Here is a 13,666-nt window from a genome sequence, read left to right on the forward strand (position 1 = left end):
GCTTTAATGACAAAATTATTTCTCCCATCACCCCCCCCCCCCCAAAAAAAAAAGAGATAAAAGAATAAATCATGTACAGCATCAAAAATCTGGTATGATGGTTTCCACTTGCCAAGGACTCTAGCAGTTCTACATTGTAAAAGAAGCTTGCCACTGGTCTTACCATGGATACCCCTGGGAGATAATTCTGTCAGTTTTTGTCCCACTTCTTTGAGGAAACCAACAGCCACCTCAACGCTGTCATCAGTAGCTTGTTCCAGAAGGAGAGTCAGGATCTCTAGGGATAGTACCTCATGGGCCTGTTCAGACAAAATATGGTACAACAAGTGATATGAGCGGTACTGAGACAAAGTTCACCAAAGGCACTTCCATTCAAGCAGTGTAAACTAAATTTTACTTCGAATTCTAGCAAATGTTCATCCAATTTTGTTTCAAGTACAGAGTCAAACTTGTCTTGGCAGCCACCTGCTTTATGCAGTTACCTAAATTCCCCTGAGAGAAATGCTATTTTGAAGATTTTTTTAAAGATTCCTTAATTTTGAGGCTTTGGAGCCTCCTGAGATGCCATCACTTTAGGGGTGCTATGGTTGGTGAAAAACCACTCTGAGGTTTTCAAGAAGAAGCTGAAAATGCACAAAGTTTATGTAAGATGCACAACAACCAATGCACAATGGATGAAGCATGCCGGATGTTGATTGATTGCAATAACGCCCTTGAACCCTTTGCAGGTGAGCTAAAACTGTCACACCCCTTGTCTTCTGTTATCAAGCTAACATGCATAAATTTTCATGGATGAAGAGCCACCCCTTTTCACCCAATTCACAGCCTTAGCAAAGAAACCTTGTTTGGCCTATTAAGGGCTAAAGTATCTCAATGCAATGTAATATGGCTGGGGAAATTCTTGGTCTGGAAAGGATAGGGTTGTTTTTTATCATTCCCCGGTCACTTTGGGGGCCTGCCTAAGAAATATGAGCAATTTTTGTAATTTCTGCCCATATGAATGATTTGCAAGTTGGCCTAAGAGGAAATGCGGATGCTAAAAACTTATGGATGTTGATGAAAATATTATATTAATTATTATTATCATTATACATGTAAAGGTATTATAGATTATGGAATCAAAGTTTGATGATAGCCAATGTGAATCATGCCTTTATTAGAATCAATGTTATTCAATACATGTCAAGGTGGAGTATTTGCAATAGTCATTTTTTTTTTTTTTTTTTGTCTGCCATCCTGGAGTGAGTAAAGTCAACTTACCACTTGCTGATTGACAAGATGGGCAATGAACCTTGTGGAAGACAGACAGAGCTTCTTGTCATTACGCCGATACCCTTTCTTGAAGTTGATGATGGATCTTCTCAGGATAAGTTCTCCATTTTGAGGAAACTGTTGTGAGAGGCATGCCACACATAAATAATACAAATAAGCACACAAACATACACAAAAACATGCAAATTACAATCATACATGTCCAGAAACAGATAATTATGAAAGTTTAAAAAAACATCACTTGAAAAAAAAACCAGCAAGTAATCTTTCATTCTTGGGAGGAGAAATTATTAAACTACTGTAACCTCAATGAAATTTCATTTCTTTTCAATACCTTCAAAAAATAATATCCAACATCCCAAAGTGTCATGATATAATAATAAATATGATCACATAAAAAGGAGTACATCATATTTTTTCTCATCACATAAAAGTCAGTCTTATTTAGTTGGGACAGAAAGTCTTTCTAAACTACACAAAATATACCAATGATGACATTCTATGCCATACACTGTGCTATCCTAAGTTACAGTCTTACATTTGTACTTCCATTTGCTTAACATGAAGATATAATCTCTTCTATAAAATGAACAAAATGAACATGATCACATTATTGTAATGTCAGCCTCTTCTTTTGTAGTTCCAATGTACCAATTTTGTTTCAAGTTCTCCCCAACACTGACTATAAATGTCAATCTCATGACTAAAACAGTGACTAACCTTTGTGTTGATGATGGCCACTAGTGCAGCATAGACATGTGTGAAAGTAAGGGATGCTGCTTGTGCCTCTATGACAGCCTTGGCAAGCCAGCCTCTGTAGAGAAAAAAAGAGGGGAACTAACTGTCATGTTGCACAGAAATTTGAATTATAATTGTAATCAAGTTGGATCAAATGCAAATATACTAACTGGGATGGCATGCTGTCTGCATGTCAAGTTTGAAAACAATAGCGAGTGCGACTACAATACTGGAAAATACTGTGACTTACATGTTTTCAGTAACAATTCAGGCCGCTGTGCTGACTTTGCCAGCTGAATCAGTTTGAACCAAGTGCAAGGGCTAAATGTGTTGCAAAGGGGCATAACCTTTATGAAAATACAGGGATGCTGCAAACTGTGCTTGCAAGGATGGAGAATGTTTGCTGCTTGCCTGCTTGCCTGCCACGGTGCAACACAATCAAATACAAAAGTTATTTGATATCAGAAGCTGCAATCAATCATCACTTTCTATACAGTACAGAAGAGATGAAACATGACAGATTTAAATGGCAAATCAAATTAAAGGTACCATGGATGAATATCACACCTACGTGTGCAGTCTTAAACAACCACAGCTCTGTGTAGTAAAAACTTCAATATGTTACTCTTTCATTTGCTAACATTGTACCTGACTTGTAACAATCTTAATTTTTTTTGATGGATAAGAACACCTACTTCATTCAGCATTAGGTATCTGGAATACAACAGGCATACTATGGACACATGGAACTGGAATACCTTTTCCATTTTATTGAACAAAATCACTGCAGGATTAATATCATATTTGCTGGACTTACCGTCCTCTAACGATGTTGAGCTGAAGCATTTCTTGCACAATCATGGGTAGATTGGAGACATTAGCCTTGTTCACCAAACCATTGATGCTCTTCTTCAGAGCTTCCCAGGAGATTCTCTGGTAAGCAACACTGAGATCAGAATGAAAGGTAATACATCAGTGCAAAGGAATGAGGTGGAATCACCTAGCACTAAAGAACAATTCTTTTGAACCATCAAACAAATTTCTGTTCATGGAATTATAGAACAAGAGGACAGTTTCACTCTCTCCAACCACACACTTTGTAAGAATTTTATTTTTCTACAATGTACATGACTGACATGGAAGAATCTTTCTTTTTTTTATTAAATTATCTCCGAATGTTGGAGAGAAGAACTAGAATATAACACTGTACCAAAAGACACTCTAATTGTATACTGAAACCATGTGGGGTATACGAGCCATGTGGGGTATACAAGTATTAAACACAGAAGTGGCAATCATGGTGTGTTTCTGGACAGTCATACCATCAGAAATGCCTTTGATAAATAGTAAAATTTTTCAAAGATGAACCTGCACTTTGGAAGTCTGCATTCTTATGAAAAAAGGGGTTGCTTACAAAAATATTTAATCTACACATCACTACAACTAGATCATCAGCACTACCTTGTCTTATCTGTAATCTGGGCTTGCATCATGCGAAGCTTGGCTGGTGGGATGTAGGCCCCACCTGTCTTGGTCAGGATAGGGTCTGGCTCTGCTTTCTTCTTCTTGACAGGTGGTGGAGCATTCTCCTTGGTCTCTTCTTCATCTCCACTTCGGTCCCGCCTGCAACAAAGTTACACAGATGTCCAAGTGTACGACTGAAATCAGCACAGAATAATTTATTCATGCAATATGGCAAATTCATTTTGGTAATTCAAAAGAGAGATGAATATCTTCATGATTCATTGCCTTCACTAACATGACCCTATAAATAAATCACATATAGGCTGCCTAATGGTAACCCTGCAGCTTCATACTGTATATTGGATATTACACAAAGACAAAGCATTCCTCATTTATTTTCAGGACAAAGCAATCTCCATAGTGCCCTTCACAGTATATGCTGTTGTTAACTGTATGGCTTTATTCTATGTTATTAGTGCCACAGCTTTACAAATACAGTGGACTCCCGTTATAACGAAGTCCTCGGGACCGGCAGTTTTCTTTCGTTATATCAGAATTTCGTTATAACCGAACAAATAAACAATAGAAATACATAGAGTGGATGACATTGCAACCCAAATTTTTACTTCGTTATAACAGTGTTCATTATAACGGGAGTGCACTGTAGAGTAAAAGCGAAAATTTTGGCAGTGTGGAAATTTGTGCTCATTTCGTGTGACATGACAGTAGGGCACAAAAATAGAAACGTGCAAATATTTTTGCTTGCAACATGTAGTAACATTCTATCTCTTTGATTCTGTGACATTAAAAATAAGCAAAATTAATTTTACCCAACAAAGAGGGGGAAATTACTCACACGAAAATTTCCACTTTTACAGTAAAACAATGTTATAAAAAGGATCCTTATGATGGTACTAACAGATTTCACTTTACCTTCTGCCTGATTTCCAGCCATCTTCTTCATTCTCTGCTACTCTCTTCTCTCTTCTGTCTGCATCACGTCCAGCAAACCTTCTCTCTCTAAATCTCCTCCGTGCATCCTCGTATCCCTCCTCCATGTCTTTTTCATCCCCTTTTCCCCTATCCTGTCTGGAGCTGCGATTTTGACGAAATCTCTCCTCGTATTTGTTGTGCATCCTGCTGTAGTCATCTGGTGATCGAGAGCTTTGACGACGACCTCTCTCTTCCCTCCTATGTAAACACAATAAAATTCTGAATTCTGTTGCTGACGGTATTTCCAAAACTAACGTGCAGTATCTTAAAATATACTGTACACAGTAAAACCACTAATCCAGAGATTACACATATAACATGAGACCAAATGAAAATCAAGAACAATCTGCAGCTCATTTTCAGTGATATGCTCTGTTGTATTACAACCAAGGAAGTTCAAAAGATACAGAAGCACTTCAATTACTTAGTTTCAAATTGGCTAGTGGCTGATTATGCATCATGGAAGGAAAAAAAAACAACTACTCAGCATTCACAAGTAACATGCCGACCTTGATGCAAACTCCTTGACATGCTTCTTTGATGGTATATTTTTGACTACATTGTACAGCACCTACACTGTACCTCAACAGAGGACCCTATATGAAACAATAAACAATGCATTATTCCTTACCATACAATATCTATACAAATGTACATGTCATCTATCCTTAATGGTTCAATTTTTATGAAACTTCTACCATTCTACTTTACCTTTTGTTACTTAATCTCTTAAAGCCATTTAGAGGCATATTGAATATTGTGTGGATTTGCATTTTAAAGGACAAGTTCACCTTCATATACATGTGGATTGAGTGAAGGCAACAATATTAGTAGAACACATCGGTGAAAGTTTGGGGAAAATCCGACAATCCGTTCAAAAGATATGAATTTTTAAAATATCTGTGCAATCACTGCTGGAGGAGAAGACTATTACAGTGTATGATGTCACATGCGTACAACGATACAAGGAAAATAAAAAGAGAATTTCACAAAACTTGGCTTTCTGAATAAAGTGCACATTTCTTTGACTTGTTACTAACTTATGTTAGGGGTAATATTATTCCCCCTGACATCTGAAAGAGAGAAGTCGAGTGTTGTTTTATTATGTGAGAAAAGTGAGAATATCTTGAATTTTCTTTATACTTTCTTTATATAGTTGTACTCATATGACATCACAAGCCATAGTAGTCTTCTCATCCAGTCGTGACTGAGCAGAAGCTAAAAAAATTCATAACTTTTGAACGGATTGTCCGATTTTCCTCAAACTCTCATTGATGTGTTCTATTAATATTGCTGCATTCACTCAACCCACATGTCTCTGAAGGTGAACTTGTCCTTTAAGCATTCCTTGCTATTCTGCTAGCAAGACTAGCAAGACATTTGACCTCCCACCCCATAATCTTCTTAGGTAACAAATTACAGTGTATGTCATCACTGGACATTCCTAGCTACATCAAAGGGCTGGAAAATAACATGTTTTGCCAAGATTCGATAACATGCTGGACATGTGTAAAATTATTGTTTGATTTGAATGGAAACCATCGACATCAGAACACATGAGGATAAAAGAGAAAACAACAAATGCTGAATTACAATACGGTTAACCTATTGTTACAACTGATTTATGTATTTCAGTGAATAACATAATTTCAATGAAGTAATGATTTATCTCTTTCCACTACCCAGATCCATATATCTGTATGCATGATTTGTATACACTGTATTATGTCCCTTTAATACACATGTCAAGTGTCAAGCACTTGAGACACGTAGAGCTAGCCTGCTCACGGGGTGTGTACAATGTATGCATTGTTCTTTTCTTTTTTTTCTTCTTCTTCTTCTTCTTGTTTTACAGGGGTGGAGGGATGAATGAAATTACCATGAGGAATTCAGTTGCTTTTGCATGAGTGCTGCCAATACAACATAAGTATTGGTGCAATGAACAGGACAAAGTAGCATATGACATCAAAAGTTTCAAGCAAGCTCTGTAAATGTTTGTTCTGAAACATCTAAAAAGCAAGGAAATAATGCAGATTCAGACAGACACTGAGAATACTAGAGTGTAGACACTAAAATAAGACTGCTATACTGCACCTTTGATGTGATCGATCCATTCTACTACCACTTCGTCTGTGTTCTCCATACCCATCTCTTCGTTCATCCTCATCTCTTTGCTTCTGCCTTGAGTCTACCTCTCTTCTCCTCCTCTTCCTCTTTTTCCCATCTGTGTCATCCTCTGATCTGTCCTCCTCAGCCTCTTTGTTGTCTTTGTTTTTTTGATCATCCTTGTCTTGCCTACCATGGATGATATTGCTACCAACCATGCTCTGCATCTTGTTTGGTTTTCCATCATCACCATCTGACACATAATCCCTAGAAAGTCAGATAAAGATAGTAGCTTTGTACAAGATTTGCAATGAAATTTATTTATCATGATAAATTGTAGTAATATCCTGTCAGATACAACACAAAGACAAGACGAAAACTGCATGAATTTTTCTGATTTTTTTTTTCAATATGTATAAAATGTTCACTGTTAGCAATGGAAAAAAAAATGCATTCATATCACTACCCAGCATCAAATCTTGTGTTTTGTTTTGTTTTATTTTCCTCAGCAAGATCACCTGTTTTGGAATGAGCAGGGTGCTTATGGGCACAAGGTGGAGATGTGCTTCTCACACAAGATTTGAAGGTACACTGACATAGTTACATAATAACTACAGCAATTCCACAACTAACTGCAGAGTGCAGTCAACAGGGATGTTGCCCCTTCTTGCACAACCACTGTAAGTGCAATTGTAACGGTGGGCTTTACTATTATTATTATTTTTTAAACAAAGTCCATTGATCTTGGCCAGTGATCTTGAGGATCGACCCTTAATCTTCTTTTCACCCATAAAAAAGTCCCAAATTAATTTCTTGTTATCGTTCTAAATTACATTCCCGGTATAAAACGACTTTCAAGATTTGGCTGTTCATCCTTTGGATCAGGAAAAGGATGATGTTTGAAATTCACACAGAATTGGCCTTTAGAGCTGCCCCTGGGCCTCAACTGGGCCAGTTAAACCATTTGAATACCATTTTCCCTGCCCCTGGGAATGGCTCCTTTCAAAATAGGAAAAATCTGTCACTCACCAGTCTTCACTGTCCTTCATCTGCTTCACTTGACTCTGTAGAATGCTTTTGACCCGGTGCTGCCTCCAGTCATCACTATCTTCACTGCCATCACTGCCCCCCTCATCCTCCTGCAAGCGACTTCTCTTTTGCTGCTGCTTGCTGTTTGGCTCTGATGTACTGCTTGGTAGAATCAAAAGACAAGTATCAGATATGGCATTATCTGACATGCATCAATTTTCTTTTGCGTAATGTACATGTATACTGAAGGCTATCGAACAAAAACAGGCTTAAAGCATGGACTGATTGCCATGTAAGGTTTCAAATAAACAGTAATGTTTGTATTTCCTTCTACACCACCTGACACTATCTAGAATACACTACTGGAAGATCAGTTCCACTTTCCTTTTTCATTGCCACATTACAAGATGATTTTAAGTAAAATTTGGGAATGCCTCATACCAATCAAATGTATTGGCAATGGAAAGGTGTGCAAACACCAGTTGCTTGAAATGGTACATCTTGGCTATTGAATCTGACTGTGAAACCTCATCATATCTCAAAATCCACTTAGTTAATCTTCCATTCCCTACACATATATCCCAAAGGCAAACAATCATAATACAAAATTGATACAATTGATTCTACATGATCATATACATGTATGCTCCAAATGGAATTAACCAAGGAGGCTTCATAGCCGGAATTCCAAGTGGCTGTAATGATTCAAACAGTTGTCAGTTTTCTATTGATGTACAAAAGAATTCCACAGGTGCATTTGTGCCTTTCATGATTGATGTTCGATGCTGCCGTCTTGTTGAGCAATCTGAAGATTCATTTTTATCGTAAACATAATGCTGACTATAATTTGCGTGTTTATTTAACAAACGAAATGATATTTCACTTCATGATAAAGCATATAAAACAAAAGTCAATCCCGTCCAGAAATTTGTGCAAAAGTGTAAATCAGAGCTGTATCATGTGAAAGCATTGGAAACTGTCCCACACCGGAAATCCAGTTTTATCACTTTTCCATTTAATTTCAACAAATAAAACTGATATGGAATAATCTATAAGTCAGTTCCTCATTGATCAATTGTATATATCAAATTTAGTAATTTTCATCTTTTTCAAGTAATTTTCATCTTTATTTCACCATTTTTTGCCCAATTTCTATTCGCGCATCCCCGTGTCCTTTTCCATTATATATCACCCATCTTTTAGAAGAAGGGATGGCAAAAGGTAGTTACCATCACAAAGACATATCTTCTATAGAAAGTGGCTGGTGATTATGCAGTGAGACACAAGTCAATTGTCTATCTGCACAGCAGATCCAGTTTGGTACATGCTTCAAATATTTTCGACTGGCAGCATCGAATATCTAGCAAAGGAAATAAGATGGTTGTGACTCCATTCTCTTTAAATAAACCTCCTTGAATCAACCAAATGGTTAATTTTAGAGACTACTTACCTTTCCTTGAACGTCTCAAAGTCTGAATCTTCATCTGCACCAACAGACAGCTCATCTTCTGACTTGTGGTGATAGTTAAGATCTGTTTTGTCACTTTTTTCCATAACTTTCCTCCTTGCATGCATTTTTTCTGGCATGCTTTCCTCTTTATATGACTCCCTATTATCACTGTCTTCCCTCTCTTCAAGTCTTTTTTTACTACGTGGAGATGACTCCCTGCCACTCTCATCAATTTTTTCTACTTCCTGTTCATCACGATGTGCTTTTCCTTTGTCTCTTCGCCCCTCCTTGATCCCCTTTTCAATAATCTCTTCACTTCCCATGGGCAATCTGTCCTTTCTCTTTCTCTTCGGCTGGGATGGAGATTTATTCTCATTGCTAGAGCTGCCATCATCTATTTCTTCCACTTGTCTTCTTCCACGTTGTTGAGGCTTGTCCCGTCTCATTTTTTTGGGAGAGGGTGAGCTGGATCCACTGCTAGATCCACTGCTAGAAGTTGAAGATGGTGTGGAAGACCCACTATTGCTGGAGCTTTCACTGTCACTGGTATAATGCAATACAAATATGTAGGAAACATATTTTAGTAAATGGATGTAAAGAAATATCCTTCATATTATTCAGATGCATGGTGATTTATAGGGGAATATGACAATACATACATGTACAAATGTAAAAACAAGCAAACACAAAATGCATTAACATTCTCTGAAATCTTGTCATTTAATCATGTCATATTTGGGGCTAGGAGTTGGTGAGAAAAAATAATTTGAGAAAGATTCTCAGCAATACACTGCTGGTTTAAGTATGACCTGTGTACAGAATTTGCCCATTCCCTGTACACAAAATTACAGACTAATCACAGAAAAGGCCAAAGTCTCAGCACTCTCCAATGACCCAACTCCCAACTTCTACATTCTGACCAGACGCCCTGCGAAGACGGCGTCAGACGGACTGTGATACACCAATCTACTAAAGACCCTCGAACACGGCCACACAACAACAAAACTGCTGATAATTTCTACATTTGTATCACAAATTTTGCGAATCACTCACATGAATTGAAATGCTTGGACTATGAGCGTGGTATATCAGTCCATAGTGAGCCCTCACACAACATACTGTACACTGAGCAAAAAGTCCAATCTTAACCCGGAATGCTGTGATCATCGCTGGGCGCTTCAAAAAAAAATCTTTCCCAGCTTTGAACGATGCAAATTGCGCTGCTAGAGTTTGTACGCCCACACGGTTGACAGTGCCCCCTTTGCCCACCATTTTGCAGTGCTGCGCCGACATTTCGAATCATTTCTGCGATTTCTACAATTTCTGCGGCGTATACAATTAAAAAAGGCTTCATTTTTCAGTAAGTTGTGATCTGTATGTCAATATCGATAGCTAAAGACGGAATCTAAATAGAGTAAGAGCCCCAATTTTCGGCCAGCCTCCAAAATCCGGACACTTGTCACTTATCACAAGACAGCAAATTCTACTGTCACAAGACAGCAAATTCTACTGTCACAACACACCCATATCACATCATTTCACATACTGGCACACTGGTTCACCACAGGAACGTGCCTGAATCACCTCTCAAAACCTGTCTCAAATCCAAAATTTTGCCGTCAAAAAATGCAGAATCGCCACAACTTTTCCAAAGCGCACGCCAATTAGGTCCCGTGTAAAGAATCAGGGTCGCCAAAAAAAGCGCTAAAAATCGAAAAATTACACCGTTCTGTTGCGAGATTTTTCGCTTATCGCAAGCTCAGTGTGATGGTATCCTCAAAAACAAAAGAAAAACAAAATCTCCGTATGTGCCGATGCAGTGAATAAATGTACAGGGACTGAATGTAAGTGCAGAGTCACCAAAATTCGGACACGAATGGGTGCCGCAACGTCGCCAATGCAACCTTGTGCCAACAAAGCATGGCGCGCGCTCATTTTTCAGCGGCCTTGTATGCGTATTGATATTGCGCACGTGTCCAAATTTTGGGGAATTGACAAGGTGATAATATTTGGGGATTCTGTAAAATTTTATGATGTATTTAACAAAATCAATATTGGGAAAAAGTAGGTTGATATATATTTAACATACATTATTATAGATATAATTTTGTAGAGTACATGTATTATTTCAGTTGAAAAAATATTGCAAAAATGCTTAAGCGTCCGAAAATTAGGGGTTTTACTCTAGATAAAGTTTTCATTTTACATAATCTGAGTAACAAATATTGTGTAATAAATTCAGAATAGTGTCGGCGCCCCAGAATTTAAAGATTACATTACCTCCAGTCGGTACAGCCCTGTCACGACTTGCACTTGTGTACAGCAACAGGGCTGTGTAGTTAGCTGTATACAATCGTAGCTGTAGTCTGCTGTAGACGCTAGTTAGGGTCGCTGGTGGTGCAGTTACTGTCTAACATGCTTGATCAACATTGATCAATGCAAAACTTGTCTAGCCCTGTTGTCCTTAGGGCTTCAGGAAAAAAAAAATCCCCTATGCTGTATAGCCTAATTAATGTGCATTTGTTGGGCATGGATCATCAGCGCGTTAAATGTACAATTGTAGATTCCTCCTTCTACTCCGTTCTAGGAAATGAATAGGAGCTCTGGGCCAGCTTAGATCACAGTATGTGGGACCGAACGAAAATTTGAAGCCATGACACAATGCAGATGTGCACAAATGTAGCGACTCGGGAGTCGACATCGACATCGAATCTGCCGAATGAGAAAACACACACAACATGCACACCAGAATGTAGGGTTCCTATATCAAAACGCCAAAGTTCAGTTGCGGCTCCAGTCAAAGCCCAAAACGTTAACAATGTTACATGTTAACGTTAAAGGTTCCTTAGTGTTACACGAGTCGTAGGTCGTTAGTCGTTAGTTTCAATATGTTGCTTATTAAATTTGAGTTTATGTACATGTACCATTGCGAGACTGTACGATAATAATAATGGAAGTTACCTGTTCGTGTCCGACATTTCGCAGTCTGTCTGGCCACGAGGGACGCATGCAGGTGAAAGATCAAAGACAAACTGCACAACAAATTCCTGCAACCTGCAATTCTGCAGCACTTACAAAGCCATCTCCGGAGAAGCATCGGAAACGTGCTTGTAACGTAACGTAACGTTATACACTGGCGTTGTGCTTCCCATCATTACCCCACTGAACTGGTTCTCGTCTCGGGGATACAGATCTCGTACATAAACCACGAGAGGATCCTGGACAACTCGGCCTTAGCGTGGTACTGCAAATTGTATGGTGTATGGAGAATTGGGCAGGTTCTCTTTAACAAGTACAGTAGAGAAACGTTTGGTAAATTTTTGGGCGAGGATTAGTCAAGGAAAAAGTCTAAGCTTTCATACATTATTCATAAATTGTTACGCCAGCTACATGATTGTGGTGAGTTTGAATCAGAGTGGATCAAGAAAGTTAGAGGTGTTTTAGATAAGTGTGGTATGTCAAATTTATGGTTAGAGGATAACCCATTGAATCTAAAATGGGTGAAATCATCTTTGAATCTCAGGTTGGACGATATGGATAAGCAAAATTGGATTGCTGAAGTTAATAGAAACCGTTTATGTTTTAATTCTAAAATCTTTAAACAGGAGGTTGGCTTGAAAAAATTATTTATTAAAGTTGGATGTAGTGGATAGAATAACTTTGTGTAAATTTTGTTGTGGGAACCACAAGCTGCGTATTGCTAATTGTCGATATTTACCTAATCAAGCACCAGAATTATGTGATACTTTATGTAATTTGCAGGTTCAAGGGGATGAATTTCATTACTTGTTGGTTTGTCCTGGCTTCAGTGAAAACAGCGTAGGCATTATATTAAGAGGTATTTCTCATGCCGTCCTAAAGTTATTAAATTTCATCAATTATTTAGTAGTAGGAGTATTAAAACGTTTTGTATTTAAAAAGAATTTGTCCAGATTTTGTAAGATAATAATGTCGAAGTTTGATTAGAATCATTTTTAGTAGTGCCAAAACTGTGAAGTGTGTCAGTTGACACAGTGTGCTCTATTTGTTGTTAAATCCTGCCAAAATTATATTACATGTATTTATGTGTTGTGACTGCCACAGATTTAATCTTTTTATTGTGTGTTTTGTACTCATTGTATTTCTTCCATGCCCCGGGAGGGGCCGTTTTAAGAAATAGAATTCATTGTCATTGTCATTGTCATTGTCATTGTCATTGTCATTGTCATTGTCAATGTCATTGTCATTGTCATTGTCATTGTCATTGTCATTGTCATTGTCATTGTCATTGTCATTGTCATTGTCATTGTCAGGTGGGACAACCCGAATCCTCGCAGCTCGACAGAGTATGGGTCGAGTTTTCAAGTGCAGGCAAGTAAGGAGGTTAGGTTATACATTTAGTTTAAACAAACGCTCCCATGGCTGGTGAGTATGGAATGGAGGTCCGCTTGGGGGAAAAAATGAAAACTTCTTCCTTATAGCTCCAAACGCCCCAAATCTAATAGAGGTGTGCTTGTTTATGTTCTTTGTTTTATTTTACGTTAAAAAAATCTAAATCCATACAAATAACTTTGGCAGGTCGTAACCCCTCCCACTCCCGTTTCGTTGGCGGTTCTGGTTGAGAGGCTTCACTCT

General features: G+C 38.1%; 1 pseudogene; it reads right to left on the minus strand.

The window, feature by feature from the left end:
• The window catches only part of LOC139716874 (uncharacterized), a 28,328-nt pseudogene extending 16,191 nt beyond the window's left edge, over positions 1–12,137 (minus strand).
• Positions 12,138–13,666: the final 1,529 nt, after the last annotated feature.

This window comes from Diadema antillarum, unplaced genomic scaffold (genome assembly GCF_040938485.1).
Source record: "Diadema antillarum isolate AM-2024a unplaced genomic scaffold, OU_Dant_1.0 scf00000071, whole genome shotgun sequence".
Classification (NCBI taxonomy): domain Eukaryota; kingdom Metazoa; phylum Echinodermata; class Echinoidea; order Diadematoida; family Diadematidae; genus Diadema; species Diadema antillarum.